General features: G+C 39.5%; 1 protein-coding gene across 2 annotated transcripts in view; it reads right to left on the bottom strand.

The window, feature by feature from the left end:
• Nucleotides 1-22,025, bottom strand: part of ngfb (nerve growth factor b (beta polypeptide)) — a 70,123-nt gene that overhangs the window by 27,835 nt on the left and 20,263 nt on the right. Inside the window, exon 3 of one of the 2 annotated variants that reach the window (XM_039749342.1) lies at nucleotides 4,686-4,808. The exons of the other annotated variant lie outside the window; for it this stretch is intronic. The gene's annotated coding sequence lies outside the window, so the exon portion shown is untranslated. The remainder of the gene's footprint in view (nucleotides 1-4,685; nucleotides 4,809-22,025) is intronic. 2 annotated transcript variants of the gene reach the window in all.

Here is a 22,025-nt window from a genome sequence, read left to right as displayed (position 1 = left end):
CAATTAGACCTCCTAAACATCAGTACGGAAGCAAACTAGAACTGTAACGATTTGCACTTGGATGCTTATGGACTACAAAGTAATGGCTTGTCCTTGATGCTACGTGACTTATACACTTGCGGACACTGCTGCTACATAATCAGCGTACTGAGTATACCTGCACACATGCAAATCTGGAGGATTCCACCAGGTGGCAGTGTGAAAAATCATCACTGTGAGAAAACAATGTCCGGATTTGCTATCTTGTGAGTTGAGGGAAGGACAATGCTGAAGATAAAAAATCTTTGCATCCAGGTGCTATTGTGAAGGCGCAAAGAAAGACAATGGTATGGTATGTGAGGCGTTTAACCCTTTAAGTACTCGCACCATTTCTCATCTCATAAGTACTCGTGTGGTGTACTTTATGCAACAGTGTTAAAATGACTATTTACATGCACACTGTGAGGTTGTAATATCAAATATTGCAATAATTTTAAATGTACATGTACATTTGTACATGTTTTTGATGTAATTTAATATCATATTACTGAATAGTATGAGGGGCACCATGGTGGCGCAGTGTGTAGCGCTGCTGCCTTGCAGTTAGAAGACCCAGGTTCGCTTCCTTGGTCCTCCCTGTGTGGAGTTTGCATGTTCTCCCCGTGTCTGTGTGGGTTTCCTCCACAGTCCAAAGACATGTAGGTTAGGTGTATTGGCGATTCTAAATTGTCCCTAGTGTGTGTGTGTGTGTGTGTGCCCTGCGGTGGGCTTGCTTCCTGCCTTGTGCCCTGTGTTGGCTGGGATTGGCTCCAGCAGACCCCCGTGACCCTGTAGTTAAGATATAGCGGGTTGGATAATGGCTGGATGGATGGATGAATAGTATGACACAGTCTAGGACTATCTGAAAATAAACATGATCCACTTCATCATTGGTCACGCTTTCATCCACCGCAGGATTTGCACATGGAGCACATTTCACTTCAGCTGTTGAATGTTCCTTGCAGACAAAGTGATTGGAAGAAGAACATCTCATCATTGTCATGCATATGTATGTACCCACGTGGTCTACAAAATGCACCATATGTGCGTCCATCATAAAAACGGCTGGGAGCACCCTGGAGGGAAACTATTGCAATGCAGTACTTGTAGTGAATCAAGCTGACGACAGATGGTGTATGCTGCCGGTAGGTTCAAGAAAAAGGATGTTGGACAAAAATAACTGAGATTGGTGAACAAAATACAACGGGCAAGATTAGTTAAGGATTAAATTTATCACGTCAATATGATGGAGAATATGCAACGCTTGTATTACCTATGTGAGAAATGGATGAAGAAAAGTACCACAAATACTTTTGCATGTCAACATTTAAGTTTGATGATTTGTTTCATCGCATCAAACCATTCATCAAACATTGGATCATACACATTGATCCAGTTGGCGCTGTATTGTGGCTTGGCGTCACACTGCTGGTATTACAACTTGCGTGCATGTTGCGTTAATTTCTGACGATGTGCTCAGTGGATACGTCAAAAGAGCCCTGGGAATGTGTGGCATCCATGATACCTGTGTGGAAGCGTTCTGAGCGTCAAGTATATCTTAAGACCTAAACCAATCTCATCTTCCCTTTACGTTTTAGACCAACTTGATGTTTTCTACGCCAGTTTGGATAGTGACAACACACAGCTCACCATTTGGTTTCCTGCAGCACCACATGATTCATCCACCTCTGTTTCTGTACTTGACGTAAGGAGGACTGTTAAACAAGTTAATATCGACAATGCATCCAATCCAGATGTATTTTCTGGACGTATTCTACAAGCCTGTAGTGACAAACTAGCTGACATCTTCAGAGACATTTTTAATATTTTAATAATATTTTTTAAATCTGTGGTCCCTGTTCCTAAGAAATGAAACTCTACAGCTTGAATGACTCCAGCCTGGTGGTGCTTACTCCAATTGTGATGAAGTGCTTTGAGTGACTGGTGCTGGGACACATTAAACAGAATATTGCAGATAGCCCTGATCACCTTGAATTTGCATATCACAACCAGTCCACATAAGATGCCATATCGCATGCACTTCATACTCTCCAGGTATTTCTGGATAATATAAACTGCTATGCAAGGGTCCTGAGTATAGCTGACCATTTAACACTGTTGTATTACTAAAGCTGACCACCAATCTCCTCACCTCCACAATTGAATTTTTAACTTTCTGGCCAACAGACCTCAGCATTTTCCATACTGACCCTCAACACAGGCACTCTACAGGGTAGTGTGCTGAGTCCTCTTCTTATCTACTCTGTGTTCACCTCTAACTCTATCATCATATTTGCAGATGACACCACCTGTTTCTGGGGTTCGAAAGTCACTTTTCATGTCGTTTTTGTTCATTTTTTTATTCTTTTTTTAATATTGTTGCTCATTTAGTTTTTCTGTATCTGTGTATCATTTGCTATGTTCTGTGTATTTTATGGGTGCTTCTCCACGTGGTTGGCCCCCTGTCCATCACCACAGTCAACTGCCCTCAGCGGTAGAAAAGCCACAGTCCCTTGTGGTTCATTGAATGCACTTGGTGGGTTGGTGAGTTTAGTGACTTATTGTGCTTTTGTGAACTGACTGGATTTTTGACAATTTTGCTCTGTCTTGGACTTCATTTTCTAGGTTTGTGATGAGGACTTGTTTGCATTGAATTGCCTTTGCAGGCAGCTCCTTTCACCTATGGTGCTCCTTGGAGCTTACTTTTGTTAAAGAGCATTTTGTCATACAAATAAATCTTTATACAGATACTACATTGCCATTTTTTGACTAGGGTTTGACTTTTCACCCCCTCTATTTGGGACTTTATGCTTAGGAACTCTCTAGTTCATAACATCACCATCATAGCCCAGATTACCAATCATGATGAATTGGCTTACAGCGAAGAGGCCTACATGTTGACTCATTAGGGACAGGAAAAACATCATACACTTAATCTCGGCAAAACCAAGGAGCTGGAATCAAAAGGGAGACTATACTGACATCTACATGAGAGGAGATGATGATAAAAATGTGAGCAGTTTTACATTTCTTGGAATGATCATAACTGATGATCTTAATAGGGCACAACACATTTCAGGTCTTGTCAAAAGCACTCTACTTCTTTGTGTTTCTCCATCAGTGCTTATACATTTCTACAGATGCCCACTGGAGTCCATCTTCACACCCTGCCATGGCACGTGTTCAGCTCAAGATTATGAAGCCCTGCAGAGAATTTTACCAGTGCCCAGAGGCCTTTTCTTCAGGACGTTTACAGCACTTGCTGCCTTAAAAAGGCAAACTGGACAACTGAAGACTTCAGCCATCCTGCATTGTCAATTTTCTCACTCCTTCCTTCTGGGAAAGGGTACAGGACCATTGGCATTTGTGCCAGGAGATTTGGGTACAGTTTCCACCCAAAAGTCATAAAGTTGTTAAACAGTCAATTCTAAGAACAAATCTTTAATGTATAAAAGTAGCATTCAAAATGTTGGAATCACCCGGATATGTAAATGTTTTCTGTAGAAATGGATGCCGTTTTTATCAAAGTATCATTAAAATGATTTTAAAAATACAGCCAAAACATTTCTAATGTTGGAAATGGCTATTACTGTTTGAAATCCATCAAACCTGTTAAATCCTTACTAATCATGGGGATCTGCTGGAGCCAATCCCGGCCAACACAGGAAACAAACCCCAGGCAGGGCGCACACACAGAGAGCACAATTTAGGATCTGTGGGAGGAAACCGGAGCATCCTGAGGAAACCCACACAAACACGGGGAGAACATGCAAACTCCACACAGGGAGGACCCGGGAAGCGAACCCGGGTCTCCTAACTGCAAGGCAGCAGCGCTACCCACTGTGCCACCTGTTTGAAATGAAGATTTATAATTTATTATTCCCATAGGAGTGCCAGCTCTATTTTCAGCAGCTACTACTCTATTGTCCTAATGATGAAATGTTTAGCTCATTCATAATTAGTCAAGTTTAAATGCTAAATGGTTACTAGAGAAACCTTGGTCAATGAGTTAACACTGCCCAAATATGTTTTCCTGTTCAATAAAGCAGGTCAGTTTTCTTTATTTTCCAGTTGCAAGGTACTAACATTCCTAGAATTTGGTCCCGGGTTACAAAAATTGCCAACATGAAACAACTTTCTCAAGATACATGCAAGTCTTTTTTTTTTTCAGAATGAAGGTTATTCCAATTCCAGATTGCCAAAAAACTCAAGATTATATACAAAGCTGTCTGTTACTGTCTTGCTATCTGGATCTAACCAGGATATAAAATAAAGTGGAAGGCCCAGATGCACAGCTGCAAAGGAGGATAAGAGAGAAGGGTCTGGCTGAAGACCTTCGGTGACAGACCCCTGTGACCTCATGCAGGAGTCTGTGGCTGGAGGTGGAAGTGACGTAGATTTGGAAAGAGAAGGCCTGCCTTCTGTTCAAAGTGGATCGATTGTTAGGAGTGTTGGACATGCACATCATTTCCATTTCAAAGAGAGGGCAGGCCTTCCAAACATACGTCACTTCCACCTCCAGCCACTAGACCCTGAATGATGTCTGCCGCTGGAGCTCTGCAGCCAGTCTCTATTGTGATAAGTTTGAGAAACAAATGCCTTCTTATTCTGGCTTTTTTAATTTAGGACAGCAGAGACCTGATTTTGGGCTTGAGGGAGCTGCTCACCTGTGCACTGTCTCCACGTAAAGTGTGGTCCTCGCTGCTCCTATAGCGAGTGTTGAGTGCAGGCAATGTCGAAGCGGCCTGCCATCTGGACTGCTCTTCACTGAACCTCGGTCTCGCCTCCGCCTGCAGAACAAGGCACAGGTTTGTTGACAGGTCTCTTATTGGACAAGCACTTGACAAGGATGACATAACGTTTAGCAATGCACATCAAACCAGTGATTTAACCGATTTAATGATCTAAATAACAAAAAGAAAGAAGCTTAAAAATGGGGGTCCTTACTGAAACATTACATTGGCATCAGTGTGGCACTGAGTTCTAAGTAATCTGAGGTTTGGGCAGGCTGGTCTTCCTTTAGAATCTGATGCTGATGATCAGCCCTGCCCCGGTGAGATTTCATATTTAATTTCTTAGGATGCCTCTCACCTTCTATAGTATATAAGTCTTCCCTTGAAATTTCTGATAAAACAGAAACAGCCTGTTTTCACTAATTTCAGACCTAAAGTTGAAACCTGCCATTAGACACCAGTTGGGGATCCAAAGAGGCCATCAGTTCCTAGCAGCGGCCCCTCATTCAACGTCGATTCCTAGAATAAGTTCCAGTCAAGTCTGATCCTAAGTAGATCAGAAAATGAATGGACAGATGACTCCACAGAAGAGCATAAGTCAGAGTTTGTTACTTAAGGGAATTCCAAAGCATTTTTAACAGTGAAGGTCTGCCAAATGCCAATCCTCTATTTTGAAGTTCAAGCCAAGCCAACACAAAGAGCATTCATGTTAGACGTGTTACACTTTAAAAATATATTACGGACATAAATACATTTTTTCTGTAAAAACTATACCTGGGTTTGGTTTTATTTTTATATTGAGAAACACTTCTGGCTACTTGTTTTGAGTCTGCACAACTTCTGGAAAATGGTAACATGGATTTTGTTAGTATTTTGGAGCTATTGGAGGGGATGGAGGGAATTTTTCATAGAAAATTGCATTATTTTAAATTTTCAATCTGCAAATGACGGCCACACCACCATGTACTTCTGAACAGCATCATGCACAACAGACACTTTTCTTGACAATGGCACATTTCTGTGCCTTCTCCTCTTCTCTTTATACTCCACATCATCCAGTCCCATTGTTCCTCATATCAGTGGTATGCCTATGATATGCCACTGTACCTTTTTTTCCCTCCAGAGGACCACGTGGTATCATGGCTCACATATTATTGTAACCTGGATGAAGGAACACCCTGGCAAAGTTGGACCTTCTTGTCATCTTGTTCTGCACCTCATCTCTGTTCAGCTTGCCCGTTATCACTAAAATCCACCAAGTCATTTCACCACCTTGAGGTGGTGATTGATGACCACCTCTCTTTCACTGACCATGTCATATCGTTATATATTCACTCTATACAACATCTGCAATATCTGACCATATCTGACAGAGTATAATAATAATAATTCTTTACATTTAAATAGCAGTTTTCTCACTACACAAAGCGCTTCAGTGAGTGGGGAGCTATCAATGTGTAGCGTCCACCTGGGTGATGCAACGGCAGCCATTTTTGCTCCAGTTCACTTACCACATATTAGCTGTTAGGTGGTTAAGGGTGAGAGATAGCCAGTTAGAGACAGAGGATGATTAAGGGGCCACTTACATCTTAACACCAGCAAGACCAAGGAGCTGGTGGTGGATTTTAGGAGGCCCAGGCCCCTCATGGACCCTGTGATCATCAGAGGTGACTGTGCAGAGGGTGCAGACCTTTAAATATCTGGGAGTGCAGCTGGATGACAAATTGGACTGGACTGCCAATACTGATGCTCTATGTAAGAAAGGTCAAAGCCGACTATACTTTCTGAGAAGGTTGGCATCCTTCAACATCTGCAGTAAGATGCTGCAGATGTTCTACCAGACGGTTGTGGCGAGTGCCCTCTTCTACGCGGTGGTGTGCTGGGGTGGCAGCATAAAGATGAAAGACGCCTCATGCCTGGTCAAACTTGTTAAGAAGGCAGGCTCTATTGTAGGAGTAAAGTTGGACAGTTTAACATCTGTGGCAGAGTGACGGGCACTAAGCAAACTCCTGTCAATCATGAAGAATCCACTGCATCCACTGAACAGTGTCATCTGCAGGCAGAGGAGTAGCTTCAGTGACAGACTTTTGTCACCGTCCTGTTCCACTGACAAACTGAGGAGATCGTTCCTCCCCCACACTATGCGACTCTTCAATTCCACCCGGGGGAGTAAATGCTAACATTAATTTTATTTAAATTTTTTTCATTTTTATTACTATTTAATTTAATATTGTTTCTTTGTATCAGTATACTGCTGCTGGATTATGTGAATTTCCCCTTGGGATTAATAAAGTATCTATCTATCTATCTATCTATCTATCTATCTATCTATCTATCTATCTATCTATCTATCTATCTATCTATCTATCTATCTATCTATCTATCTGTCTAATGACCTGGCTGTGGTGGGCAATTTAGCCTGGGCATCAGGATATACCGTACTCTTCATGAAGGATGCACAGGGATCTTTTATGACCATAGAGAGTCAGGACGTCATGTTTCATCTGAAGGACGATGCCATTTTTACAACACAGTGTCCCCATAACTGCTTCGGGGCACTGGGATCCACATTCAGACCCCAGGGTGAGCACCCCTTACTGACCTCACCAATACCTCTTCCAGCAGCAACCCAAGATTTTACTAGATGGTCTCCCACCCCAAGTACTGGCCGGGCCTGAACATACTTAGCTTCAGGTATGCAGCACAATTCCTGCTCCAGGCTTTGGTCTTGTAATGTCTGGACTACTTCAACCCTTTGTTTCCAGGAGTAGCAACATACAGTATGTCACCAAGTCACTGCAGATGATTCAAAATGCAGTGATGTTCAACTAGCCAAGGAAGGCACATATCAGTTCTCTGTTCGGATCACTATATTGGCTACCTGTGGCAGCATGTGTTAAGTTCAGATCCATCACGCCTGTCTACGAGAGTGGTCAATAGGTCAGCACTTACACATACAGAGACACTCATGAGGTCCTATGCTCCTACTCAACCACTCAAGATAGCTGATGAAAAGATCCATCAAACCTCAATTTGGACTTTTTCAGGTGTAGCTCCTAGCTGGTGGATCGATCTGCCCACCTCCTTTCAGCATTCAGATTCCCTCAATGAGTTTAAGAAGAATTTGAAGACCCTTGTTTGGTGAATTTCTGTCTGATATTCGTTGTTGCTTGTATTTGTTTTCTGTGCTCTTTACTTATGGCGATCGATTTTGTACCCTTGTCCTGTAACACTCATTTCCCAAACTGTCCTACCAACGGATGTCTACTCGATGATATTGACCGCCTTTCTTAAGTTGCTTTGGATAAATGCAAATGTAAATGTCCATGAAAGCAGAAGCCGCCAACCCACTCGCTGTAGCACTGTTTATAACAGCTGTGAAGCATTTGTTGAAAATTTCTTCATCTGGAAGACTTTCATGGCTCTGTTTGACTTTTTTTTAAAAGAAGTAAATCTAAAATTTATGAGCACAGAGCTTTTTTTTTTATTTTTTTGATTTGCAGAAGAATTATGGTAAAAGAAAAGTCACTAGCCAAATGCATGCTGTGGACCAATTTGCAAGAGCGTCCCCCTCTGCTACAGACCAGCACTGCAGTGTAATTAGTTATGACTTCAGAGCGCAGAAGCAGGTCATTTTGAGGGGAAAACAAGCTAATGATCTTCATTTTAAATATAAAGCCAGTGATGAACTCGGAATGATACAGAAAGGGGCACGACACTCATTTGTATGCTTTTATGGAGAAAGATAGAGAGGAGGCAGATGTGCCTTCTTGTGCCAGGGTATTGAGCTTGTGACACACAGTTGGGACAGTGCCACCACGTTTTTGCTTAGTGACTTCCCTTTAATGATCCCCAAGGACCAGATGTTTTTCCTTTACCGGCAAGAACACTAAAGGAGGCATTACTAAAACTCTAATTACATCAAATGAATAACACATGGACTGTATAAGCCAGGGACCCTTTTTTTAATCCTTTTTTTCTTCATTTTTAATTATTTCATTATTATTATTTTTATTTATGTTACATTTTTTTATATATGTTTATTTTTCCTACTTTACAATAAAACACAACTGTCTGTGTGGTCTGTGCGTGTGTGTGTGTGTTAAGAGTGTGTGTGTGTCTGGACCCAACAAGAAATCTGACTGTTCAACTTGGCTTTGGTCTGATTGGTCAGTTTGGCGTTGGTGTTGCAATCAAAAGAGGAAGCTGAGTTTTTGCAACACCCAAGGAGGAGTGAAGACATAGGAGGCACACTGAGAGTCATCCTTAAAGAAGCATAAAAGGGGACAGAAGGTGAGCAAGGTGCCCCATAATGATAGGGTCTGATAAGCAGGATTTATGAGAACTTGCTTGACAGATGGAGAGCCTGTCAAGAGGGGTTCAGACACACGAGGATACCCAGAAAAGGAGTACAAGGAGTATTGAAGGTACATGTAGGGCAAGAGATATCAAACATCAGATATTTTAAAAGGTTTTCTATTATTGGTCTTCAACAGGTAACGTGGCCAGTATAATTATACATTTTTGTTAGTTTGGTTTATGGTATAGTTTCTATGCCTATGTACCTGTTCTACCTTGTTTTTTGCATTTTGTAGGTGGTTCTTCAAGAAGGTTGAACACTCCTGATGTTCATGTTGTGAACTGACAACTTGCACCCTCACATTCTTATATAGGTGGTGTAAAAGTTCTCCAGAACTTTTATCATGTTATACATTAATTCTAGTTTTTCAATCAAATCTTTAAACTGCCTGCTTTTGAAGAAAGATGTTTTTGTTTGCCATTATGTTTTATGTCAGTCTAAGGTAATGTCATACAATACAAGATACAAGGCCACATTCTGTAGCGGCAGTACTTTGTAATGCAAAATTCAATACAATGAAATTTTGCACATGGCTAAAGCAAGCCATCTCAAAACTCAATGCTTTGATATCACACTTGGACTGGCCCCAGTTTTTCAGCTTCACTTCAGAATACAGAGTATCTGATTGATCTATTATTACCTGTTTCGAATAGAATTGATATGATTGGTGATTTTAAATATCTTGCCTGCAGTAGTGCTTTAAAATGCAGACTATGGGGTACTGCAGATAGAAATTATAAACTACTAAAATCTTTTAGGTACCCCGTCCACTGACAGCTCACTCCGGTACTGCCTGGTAAACGAATGCATTCAATCAAGACCACAACATTTAGATAGATAGATAGATAGATAGATAGATAGATAGATAGATAGATAGATAGATAGATGATAGATAATGATAGATAGATAGATAGATAGATAGACAGATAGATAGATAGATAGATAGATAGATAGATAGATAGATGGATAGATAGATAGATAGATAGATAGATAGATATGAAAGGTACTATATGACAGATAGATAGATAGATAGATAGATAGATATGAAAATAGATAGATAGATAGATAGATGAGATAGATAGATAGATAGATAGATATGAAAGGCACTATATAATAGATAGATAGATAGATAGATAGATAGATAGATAGATAGATAGATATGAAAGGCACTATATAATAGATAGATAGATAGATGGATGATAGATAGGCACTATATAGATAGATAGATAGATAGATAGATAGATAGATAGATAGATAGATAGATAGATAAATAATTATTATTAATTGATGTGCTAATATTAGGTTAGGTTACTTCAGGTCAGGTGAATACTTGATATCATAGAAAATGACACAAAAGGTCACCCTTGTGTGCTGCTACGCTAAAAATGCCTATACAGAAACTAGACAAGTTGTTTTCCTTTTATTTAGCAAAAATATCTGCCAATGGGGTAAGGAAAATTTACTTGACAAGATTTCTTACAATAAGCCTAAGAATCGTATTTATATTTATATTTTTTGATGAGTCAATAATCACAATAGGGAAAACAAGATTTAATGTCATGATATAAATACTTTTCCCTTGCTCAGATTTAATTTTTTGCAGTGTACACATGGAATGCAGTCAGCGTGGTGAAAAATGACTTAATATACATCAATGTGCTTAATAACTAAATCGACTAATGGTGCACTGGTCATATGCCATCAATAAATAGAAACACAACTGAAACTGTTCAGTCAATCAACTGAGAAACAAGCCATGTTTCAAACACAAGACAAATTTGGATTTTTAACATATAAGTCAGGAAATCGAAGATAAGAAATCTGTGACTGGGCACATCAGGTAATCTTAATAAAAAGGCAATCCAGAGGACACCATTCTCAATACTTAATCCAACAATCAAAACCAAGAACAGAAGCGAATAAATCTAAGAAACCAGAAATATCCAACACACAAAATGCACTTTGTGAACATCAGTGTACCAGTGAAGGATCTGGTCCTTAGCCTCACAAGATATAAGGTGAGGGGGGTCCTCCAGCTGTGCCGTCAGGGAGGGCCCAGCCAACAAAGGATGAGGACTGCTCTCTGTCATACATAGTATATTACTAAACATTACTTTCATAATGCACTAATAGCAAAAATACATGAAAACAAGAAACACGTGACAAAAAATAACAAAAAAAAAAACACCCCAAATATCAAATAAACAAAAAATAAAATTAAGCCAGCACAGTAACACTTGCAGACCCATAAGACAAAGCATATTTTTCTGGGCTACTACAGTGGTCTGCACTGCTGTTTCACAGATCCAGCGTCATGGGTTCCAGCCCCTCATCATTGTACATATGGAGAACAGACATGTGCCCCTTCTGTTTGTTATGAAGACAGTGCAGCTGTTAATTCCCCAAATCAGCTTCATATACTGAATGGTCTCATCTCATTTGTCAAACGTTTTATGAACATTTTTCCAGGGCTATCTGGGTGGCTGTTGGAAGGTTAAATTTCAAATCATGTATCTTCGATAAGATGGCACAGTGGGCCAGTGGGCACCACTGCTCTCTCATGGATCCAGAGTCATTGGGCTATATTTCTGCACCCAGGAATGAACAAATAAATAGCAGTAACGATGGGGTTAAAACAAATGCCCTCAAAGCCATCGATTGCATACCCAAGCAGTAATGTCACATCTGTAAGTTTTCTCACCACAGCTGTAGAAAAAACTCAACCATTTGATTGAACGACTTACAGATTACCTGGAAACCATTTTTTTTTTTTTCACACTGAAAATGGATACGTCAGTTCTGTTTTCAGAGAGGTTGAAAAACCAGCTGTTGCTTGCTTCCTTCAACGCAGTACTTTTATTTTGTCAATCTTTTGCAATGAGTTTGCCTGGGAAGTTTGTCAACTGGCAGAACAAGTGGAACAAAGAACATGAGGAGTGTTACGCTTTGAACACATTCACAAGACTGCTGGATGGGAGGTGAGCTGAGCTGCTCATAAATCCACAGGCTTCCAGACTAAGTGGTTAAGCTGAAGGCCTTAGATTCTTATAAATGTATGCCACGGCCGAGGACAGAGCGAAGAAACGTATGAGCCTACATGATAGGGGAACTGTGTTAAAGAAAAGGGTACTAGTGTGAGTTTTGTGGTTTGTTTGTTTTCAGTTTAAGCGTATTTAGTTTTGCAAAACATCACTGCAACATAGTGAGAGTGCAGACGGAAATGTCACACGACTAAACTCTTTTAGGCACCCTGTCGACTCACTGTTCACTCTGTTACTGTCTCGTAATTGACTGTGTTCAGTGTTCAGTCAAGCCCATGACTTCCACATTTAGATAGATAGATAGATAGATAGGTAGATAGATAGATAGATAGATAGATAGATAGGTAGATAGATAGATAGATAGATAGATAGATGTAGTTTCCTCTGGAAAGACCAATTCACAGTAAACTTTTCATGCTACGTAATTGGTTTTGTTTTAATTTACCTCAATAGTTATGTGAGAACTCCTACAGGTGAACAGAAAACATGTGCTAACCTCAAGAAAAATAGTACCAGTAATATGCCAAAAAATGATTATTTCCTAATCCATTTTGTGGTCACAAATATGTGCTGAAAACACGGAAGGCATGTTTTCATATCAAAACTTTTCTCGCTTCATTGGTAAGCTTTTAAATTTTCGTTTTCTAGTGGTGTTCCCTGCATCATAGCCTCCATTGTAAAGTGCTAGTGGTGGCCAGGTTTTTTTAAATCTGTAGAAAAAGCTTAACTTTAGAACATAATTTTGTGTGGCAAATGCGTAAATATACCATGTTTGTGAAGAAATAACTTCAACTTGAGTAATACTGAACTTATCCTTTAAGGTTAAATCTATCTATCTGTTATTATTGACTCATCAAAAAAATATAAATATTTACGATTCTTAGGCTTTTCCTTACCCCATTGGCAGATATTTTTGCTAAATAAAAGGAAAACAACTTGTCTAGTTTCTGTATATGCATTTTTTGCAGCGTAGCAGCACACAAGGGTGACCTTTTGTGTCATTTTCACCGCTATGATACGTCAAGTATTCACCTGACCTGAAGTAACCTAACTTAATATTAGCACATCTATCTATCTATCTATCTATCTATCTATCTATCTATCTATCTATCTATCTATCTATCTATCTATCTATCTATCTATCTATCTATCTATTATATAGTGCCTTTCATATCTATCTATCTATCTATCTATCTATCTATCTATCTATCTATCTATCTATCTATCTATTATATAGTTCTATCTATCTATCTATCTATCTATCTATCTATCTATCTATCTATCTATCTATCTATCTATCTATATATCCTTTCATATCTATTCATATCTATCTATCTATCTATCTATCTATCTATCTATCTATCTATCTATCTATCTATCTATCTATCTATCTATCTATCTATCTATCTATCTATCTATCTATCTATCTATCTATCTATCTATCTATCTATCTATCTAAATGTGGAAGTTGTGGTTTTGATTGAATGCATTCATTTACCCAGCGGTACAGGAGTGAGCTGTCAGTGGACGGGATACCTAAAAGATTTAAGTAGTTTATAATTTCTGTCTGCAATACTCCATAGTCTCCATTTTAAAGAATGCTTTGTGGCAAATGCATATTTAGCATGTTTGTGTAGACATAACGTTAGCCTGAAATATACCAGACTCATTCTTTAAGAGTCTTTTATAATAATTCAAATGAAACCTTAAAGTGCACCATAAAGCAGATGTCATATTATGCGACTTCTAGTGTTTGGATATGTCAGGGTTGCTGACTACCCTTGCTGATCTTGTTGCCAGACCAGTCAATTAACACAACCAAAAATCACTAGCCATGTCAAATTTAACATCTGTATGCCAACCTTTTAGCGCAGTCCTGCTCACCCCTTTTTGCTTCAGCCAATAATGTGCTGCCTGATGGAACTGGTGCTCTATGAAGTAAGGGTTAACAGGTATGGAAGTTTCACCTGTAATTTATGCCCTTTTCTTTCTTTCCTTTTTCCATCCTGTCTTGGTATGTAAGACGCAAGACATCAGACAAACTGTTTGTAAGGTCCATAACACCCATGTTACTTATTCCTTGTCACTGTATTTTATTTATTTTACTTCCAGATGAGCATTCATTGGTTGTTAGCTCTCATGCCCACAAGCCCATCCCCACGAAAATTCAAACATGTTTGATTCTGTTTGGGCGAGTCACCGATTAGTTGGACCGATGTCAGACTAAGCAAATGGACTTCACTGGAGTGTGCTGCTGACTGTCTACGACTCACTAAGATTGTTTAAATGAAGGATGCAAGTGAAAATTACTGTAAAAGTCATATAATGTGACATGACCATAAATTAACATTTTCACATCCTAATAATCCAATTCACGGTCATCCAGGGGGTTATCCAACCCCAGGAGCAGCACAGAGGACAAAAACGTTCTGGACAAGGTCCCAGTCCATCACATTGCCCACTCTCACACACAAACCCACCACCTGAGGTTTCACTTAACTTGCAAGTCTTTGTGAATCCATTTGGAGGATATGCAACTCTTCAAATAGACAACTACCAAGCAGGAAATTCAAACCCAGGATGCTGCAGCAATCCTAACTGCTGTGGTACCATGCCAACGATGAGATGGGCGGGCAAATTAATGAAAAACTGAACTTTTTTTTTAAACTAGTACAAATTTGTTTTTCTTGGCGGGTCTCCCTTAGGAACAGTTGGGTCTGGTTTAAAGCCAAGGGTAATGTAATGTCAGAAAAAGTTATTTTAAAGAGGTGTAGTCAATGACACTTTTCATTTTACTAATGTGTGAAAATATGAGGGCGGAGCAAAACTCAATCACCAACATTTCTTTTAAGAATTATTTAAGATTTTTGGAGAAGCTAAGATTTTTTATAAGAAAGTGACTGTAATTACAGCAACATGTGCACACATATGTTTCATCAAAAGAACGTTCAGTGGAGCGTGACTCGAAAAATTCCTGGACTGAAAGGTATGAGTTATGAGAAGAGCTTGAAGGAGTTGAACCTTTTAAGTTTAATCAAACCGAGACACTGGACAATGGATTCTTTCAAATGTTTTGATGATTATGAGGGACAGCTTTAAGCTGAACAGAAATTTAATTTCAGATTGACTGCATCACGCAGGAATTTGGTAATACATGAAATTCACTTTTATTGAAATTAGTGTGTTTAATCGCTTAATGGTGCTAATGTTTTGCTGCTGATTTTCATTTATACTAAGCGTTTGATGCTTCTCGTTTCAACAACCATCAGCCGTTATTGATGGATCCCACTTGCCCTATTACCACTTTTTCCATCATTGCAATGTCCTGTTGAACCCTCTCTATATTTGTCTCTGACTACACCAAGATCAGTAGGGGAGAAGTCCAAGTGTGAATACAGAAAGTGAATCTTTAATGTCTTTAATGACATGTTGCATTTCCTGGTTTTGTATGCTTGAAGCATATTGTCAATGAGCTGGATGTAGTTCTTGATCACCTATCTTACCATGACCATTCTCTCCCGATTACTCAGTCTGGCTGTCTGACCAGCTCTAGGAAGAATGGTGGTTGTTCCATATATCTCCCAGATAAGAATTTTGGAGGACACTGTGTTCTTGGAAACCTTCAATGTTGCAGAATTGTATTTGTAGTCGTTCCCTAGATTTGGGTTTAGACACAATCCTGTCTGTAAGCTCTGCAGGGAATTCCTTTGACCTCATGGATTTGGGACGTCCTGTAGAAGATGTGTGCCTTTCCTAATAAAGTCCAATCAAGCTACAGATGAACTTCAAACAAGGTGTAGAAATATCTCAGCATTAAGAGAATGCTCCTGAGCCACATTTCAAGTGTCATAGCAAAGGGTCTAAATCAGTGCTTCTCAACCTTTAAGTATTTGCGACCCGAGTTTTCATAACAGTTTTAATCGCGGCCCCCCTAACATTTTTTTGAAATGTAGATGCATATTTTATTATACCTACTTAACTTTTATCGACATTTATCTAACTCTATATTTATTGTTCTAGTATCAGAATGTAGTTTAAGTTCATTTGTTTTGGTTTCAACAGATGTTTTTTCATATTTTTGTTTCTTGTTTTCGTTTTTTCACATCTTCGTGCCGCCCTTTTTGTTACTTCGTGCTCCCCTAGGGGGGTTCCGCCCCACAGTTTGAGAACCACTGGTCTAAATACTTGTGTGAATGTGATAGGTCCGATTTTTCTTTTTAATAAAGATGCTAAAATTTGTAAAATCCTGCTTTTGCTTTGTTCTTCTGGTGAATTTAGTGCTGTTTGATGAGAGAAAAAAATCAATGTAATCCAAAAAATCAAAGGCACACCATGATTTTACCAACCACAAAATTATTAAATCAATAGACTTGCTATACTGTCCGAAAGGGCGAGACTTTCAGAGATGCAGGCACACAAAAAAGCAGCTTGGAGGTTGGCGTTCACAGACACACAGCACTGAGTGAGCACTTTGTACGCTTTTTCCCAGGTGCTTCTTCCTTTTGTCCGCTCACACAGGTGGTTCTATATGGCACACCTGGGAAGCTCTCATTGTGCACCAGTTGAAAAACACTTGTTTAGAGTATAGTTATAGCAGACGGCCCACCTTAAATTTCTCCACACCTCTACCAACAGCGTCTTTTGTGTTGTAAATGTGTTGATCAGCACAGGCAGCAAGCAGCCTGCTGTCCCATCCCCACCACTTGACGGAGCTCAACTCAGGCAAAAAGTTCTCCCAGCTCAAGCCAAGGCTCCTTATCTCCATGTGGGGTGCCTGGGGTTGTACAGGGTAAATAATACAGTATATCGTTATTTGGAATACATGCATTTCATAAATGTTCCATGTCTACAAAGATCTGGGTAAGTGTAGGATGAAAGGAAATGCAAGAAATGCTGAACACATACCTAAAGCAGAAACTTTTTCCATGTTATACTAATAATGATGTGAAGTGTATAATGTGTGGAGTCTTGAGTCCAAATTTCAAATAAACACGTGCACTTTTATTCAGGAAGATAACCAAAGCCAAAAAAAAAAATATTCAATTTACATGTTGCTGTCAAATAGCAACAAGCTCAAATGTCAATCAACAAAAAGCTAACACATATTCCTGGATGGTGCAGAGACATGAGCTGCTGCCTTATAACTGAAAGGTTGCAGGGTTGAGCCCTGGCACTTTGTGTTTTTGATTAGTGAACTGCTCCTATTATTATTACTCTAATATAATAAAAGCATACATTTGACTTAAATTTGTAACATCCAGTGCAAATTTTGGCTACTTGTAAAGGTTAGCGCTTGTTTTTTTAATTATTCCGTTTTATTCTCTCAGTGATGTTCACATGGTACAATGAACTTGCCTCTTCCCCTCTGAGTTGATGATGTTTATCTCCATTCTTTTCACAAGAGTAGCGCTGTGGCTGATGCCTGCTCAGAATTTTTTGTTATACCGGCAATCAAAGATACGATGTCCCATGACCGCTGTCAAACTGGACAAAGGCAGAACCGTAACAACAGACAGCTTCTTCACAGCACTTTTGCTGGCTTATAGATGGCTGCACTCTGCTTGGCACCATAAAGTAAAATGGGACTTCCACCTGCAGCTAAAGCCGATTTAGTATGCAAGCAATTTGCCACGCTAGTGTTTAGATCTGGCAGTGTCATGCTGACGGTGTATGCGACCAAAAAGAAGAAGCCTTTGATTTCAGTCTGCAACAGCCAGTGTAAACTTTTGCTACCTGTAAAAGATATCGTTGAAGAGATATAAGCAGACACACAGTACCCTGCAATAGACTGTTCACGGTTTGTTCCTGCTCACTGGTGTAGACTCCAACGCACCCCTGTTTTTGACTAAGTAGGTTTAGACACTGACTAGAATTATTGCATGGACTAGTAATATGACAATTTCAGAATTATTTGTCTTTAAAAATTCTCTTAAAAAAGATGTATTTTTTTTTTGCTTAATTTGGTACCCAATTTTATCTTTAAATTAGTAATGAACACGCCTTCAGAAAGTGGGGATAAATTATGGAGCGATGTTAAGATCAATAGGAAAATCCACCAAAATCCCCCTTAATGAAGCATTGTTCAGAGTAACGGGAGAATTGACATGAGTCAGCAATTGCTGGTGGCATTAGTTGATTGGAGGATGAAATAAAGTTGTGCATATTAAGAGTCAGATGATGTGATGTATTAGATGAGGTAATGGTAACAGAAAAAGGATAAAAACAGATGAATTGTTTAATTGATTGCTCACTCCCTCCACAGACTAAGACATTTGTGCATAACAAATACAGAAATGTTTTGACCTGGGCCCTGTGACTGCCTTCTTCTTCCATGACAGTTCCAGGTATCATCAAAGCATGGCTGGATCCACTGAATGACAGAGACAGCAGTGAGGACAGGGCCATGAGTATACCAGCTCCACTTTACATAACGGGTGGGGTAGGTGGTCTTCATTGTGGTCTGATGATCAAGAAGGAATGAAGACGAGAGGAAGAAAGCATTTTGGGAGAAGTCTACCAGTCTACCAAGAAAACAGGAGAAATGCTTTGGGAATTACCTCTGCACAATTAAGTGCCGAAGTAGAGGTGAATGGCTGGATTGTTGCCTGAACGTTTATTGACTTGATTTTTGAACATGCCAATTATTTCTTTGTGACTTTAGCTTTCAATTTTTTTTTACAATATTAAATATTGGTTTGGCACCGGAGATGATAATAAGTATTTTTTAGCACTATTTTTTTCAGTAGTTGGTGTTTGTCTTTCCCTGACTGGTGCATGGATCATTTACTACAAGATGCCCAGGGTTTTGTACATGCGGGGATGAAGAGCATGGGGATCGCAGACCTGCAGTGTGAACGTAACCTAAGAATTTTCTTAAGAAAAGAAGTAACTAGTGTTCAACCTCAGATTGGCTTCCTTCTTGCGCCACTTGCCTTCAGATCCCTGTTACTTTGACTGAGAGGTATGAGATAAAGAGAATGGATGGATGACAGACATTATTGTCAATTCACATTTGACTTATGAGATACAATTGGTTTGCATTTGTTTTGTTTTTCTAATTGGAGCACAGACAGAAGTGACTCGTTCATAGTCACACATTGTCAATAGCGGCATCTGAACCCCCAACCTCAGGTTCTGCACCACTACATCACACTGTCTGCCATGGAAAGTTCACTCTGTTATGAATCAGCTCCTGCTACCTATTGACCTTACTTGTTATGGTCCTAACTTCTCATTTTATTAACTTCCCCTTGGATTTGCTTTTCCTATGTTATTTATGCAGCCTTGTATGATTGATAAAGCGGTTTCTCCAAGAGCAGTGACAGTGCGCCCCAAAGGACTATAAATATGTCAGCATCACGCTGCACTTTGGCCACTCCGGGACTTCACAGACCCGCTGTTTCCAGGTGCGGCTTGTCCCTGAGAGATTTCCACTGTTTTATAAGAGGCAGGAGTGTCCCCAAAGACGATGTCTAACTGCCATTTATGCACTCGGCATGCTCTCTGTTTTTTATTTTGTAACATCTCACTCCCTGACTAGAAAAGGAAATTCTTCTATGACTCTTTTTTACAGAAATCACCACTTGCAATGTTTTTCTCTGCACATCTTCATTTATCTGACACAGCTTCAAGATTCTTATCCGATTGCATAAACTAAGTGCATCAGAAAACTTAGATGTTAAAAAGACCATCTTAACAGAGTAGGAAAAAAATGTTTTCTTTCCATTTCAGGAATGCTTGGTGGTTGTTCAACTTGTTTGTGCCCTGAGCATGTGTCTTTTGGAACAAGATTTCTAGAATCAGTCCAAAATGTTGTCAAATGCCAGGAACGAGTAATTAGGAAAGAGGTACTGAAATAAGCTAAGGGGGCTGTGGCACTCGACGGGACAACACAGTTTATCTCAATAAGGCTACGAGGAAAAGACGGGTTTTGATTTTAACAAACAAGGACAGCCAAAGTCTTTTTAAAGAGGGAGAACGGTGCGTCTGCAGTGGCGTACTAAAATATTCAATCCCCTTGAAAGTAATCATAATTTTCTACATGACAAAAGATTTGTACACAGATTTATCCATTTAGTATTTGTAATGTGAACTCTAATCTTAGGTTGTAATAATACATTTCCAAAGTCCAAATAAACCATTTTCTGTAGATACCTGAAGTGAAGAAGAAAAACTCTGTGGTTACTGTTATAATCTCTTATATATATATTTCTCTTGTGGTTTGTCCTGCTTCCACTTCAAAACCGGTCCTGCCCACATGCTTCCCCACACTGTCAACTGCTCTTCTTCAAAACCGGTCCCACCCACACGCAGCCGACACGGCATTTCTTGATTAGCGTTTGCTTCCATGGGTGCACAGATAACTCAACCTCCTGGCCACAGACCATACTGTTTTAAAATACACTGGCAAATTTATCACCAAATCTCTCCACTATACACTAACACTTCTATCTCTCCAGGATATGGACAGTTGTATGTTTTTGACACAACACAAGCTACTGAAGTACACTTACAAAATAAAGCAAACTCTGCATGCAGCAAAAATTTACTTCTCCAGCTAGATTCCATGCTCAGAACCATCAACCCCTTCGCTAAATCATACAAACACATGCATAAAATCGCTCAGTCCAATCCAACAGCATCTGTACGAATGGTTTTCAAGGAAAACCCTGGGCAGGATTTACAACGATACAATGCTCCGACGTCACACCGATGTTGCAACGATTTTCGTCGGAGAAGAAAGGGACATTTGTATCTATCCCAGAGGCAACTCCTGTAAACAGATTTCCACGCTCAATATGAATTGCGATCCTATGGTTTACCCACTTTTATTCCCTTACGGAGACATTGGTTGGCACAAACATTTACAACATGTTCCCGATAAAAGAACCGCCAACCAAATCAGGCTTACTAAATGTCAGTTTTACGCGTACAGATTATCAATGAGTAATACATTTAGTATTTTGCGTATGTTAAAACAGAGGGCGCGTGTCTCAAATTCATCTCAGATTACATCAACAAGATCTGCGCGTGGAACAAAACAAATGACTATCAGACACACTGCAAACAAAGGCTGAAAATAACAACGTACGTGTAGGCAAAATGATCATATTATCGTCCACACTTCCAGGAAGCCCGAGATACATGCCACAAAACTATCAGGATGTCATGGCCATAGTACGTAAATTCCGAAAGTCTGATTTATTCATCACTTTCAGATGTAACCCTGCTTGGCAGGAAATTCTACATGCACTTTCAGATACCCAAAGACCGGAGCACAGACCTAATATTGTAGTACGAGTCTTTTGGATTAAGCTGCAGGAATTACTTAGAGACATTCTACAACAACATCTTTTTGGGGTTGTTATCTCTTATATTTACGTAATCAAATTCCAGAAGCGCGGCCTTCCTCATGCCCACATGCTGTTTACTCTTCACAATAATTCTGAAATAAGAACCAAAAGGAAAGAAAGTATTTCTTTCTTCTTGATTTCTGAATTCCTTTCTCACTGTTTTCTGTTCCTATTTTTACACCGCCATATGCTACTACTACTACTACTAGGCGTCGACTAGTAAGTATTTAAACCTCTGTGCTTTGGAAGCTCCAGGTTTACATAAAAGACAAATTAATCACACACGTCACAAGGGTGACAGGCCTTTTACAGTCATAATTAAACATTATGAGGTACTACTTGTGAATCCTTTCTGTCTCGTTGGATGTAAAAACCCCTTTTTGTAAGGCCATAGTCTTTGTTGGACAATCACTGCACAAATGAAGACAAAGGAGTATCTGCTGATGTCAGAAACAAAGTAATTGAAATGAAGACAGGAAATGGCTACAAAACATAATCAAAAAGTCTGAATGTCTTGTCT

This window comes from Polypterus senegalus, chromosome 3 (assembly GCF_016835505.1).
Source record: "Polypterus senegalus isolate Bchr_013 chromosome 3, ASM1683550v1, whole genome shotgun sequence".
Lineage (NCBI taxonomy): Eukaryota > Metazoa > Chordata > Cladistia > Polypteriformes > Polypteridae > Polypterus > Polypterus senegalus.
This window is presented reverse-complemented; position numbering and strand designations above follow the sequence as displayed.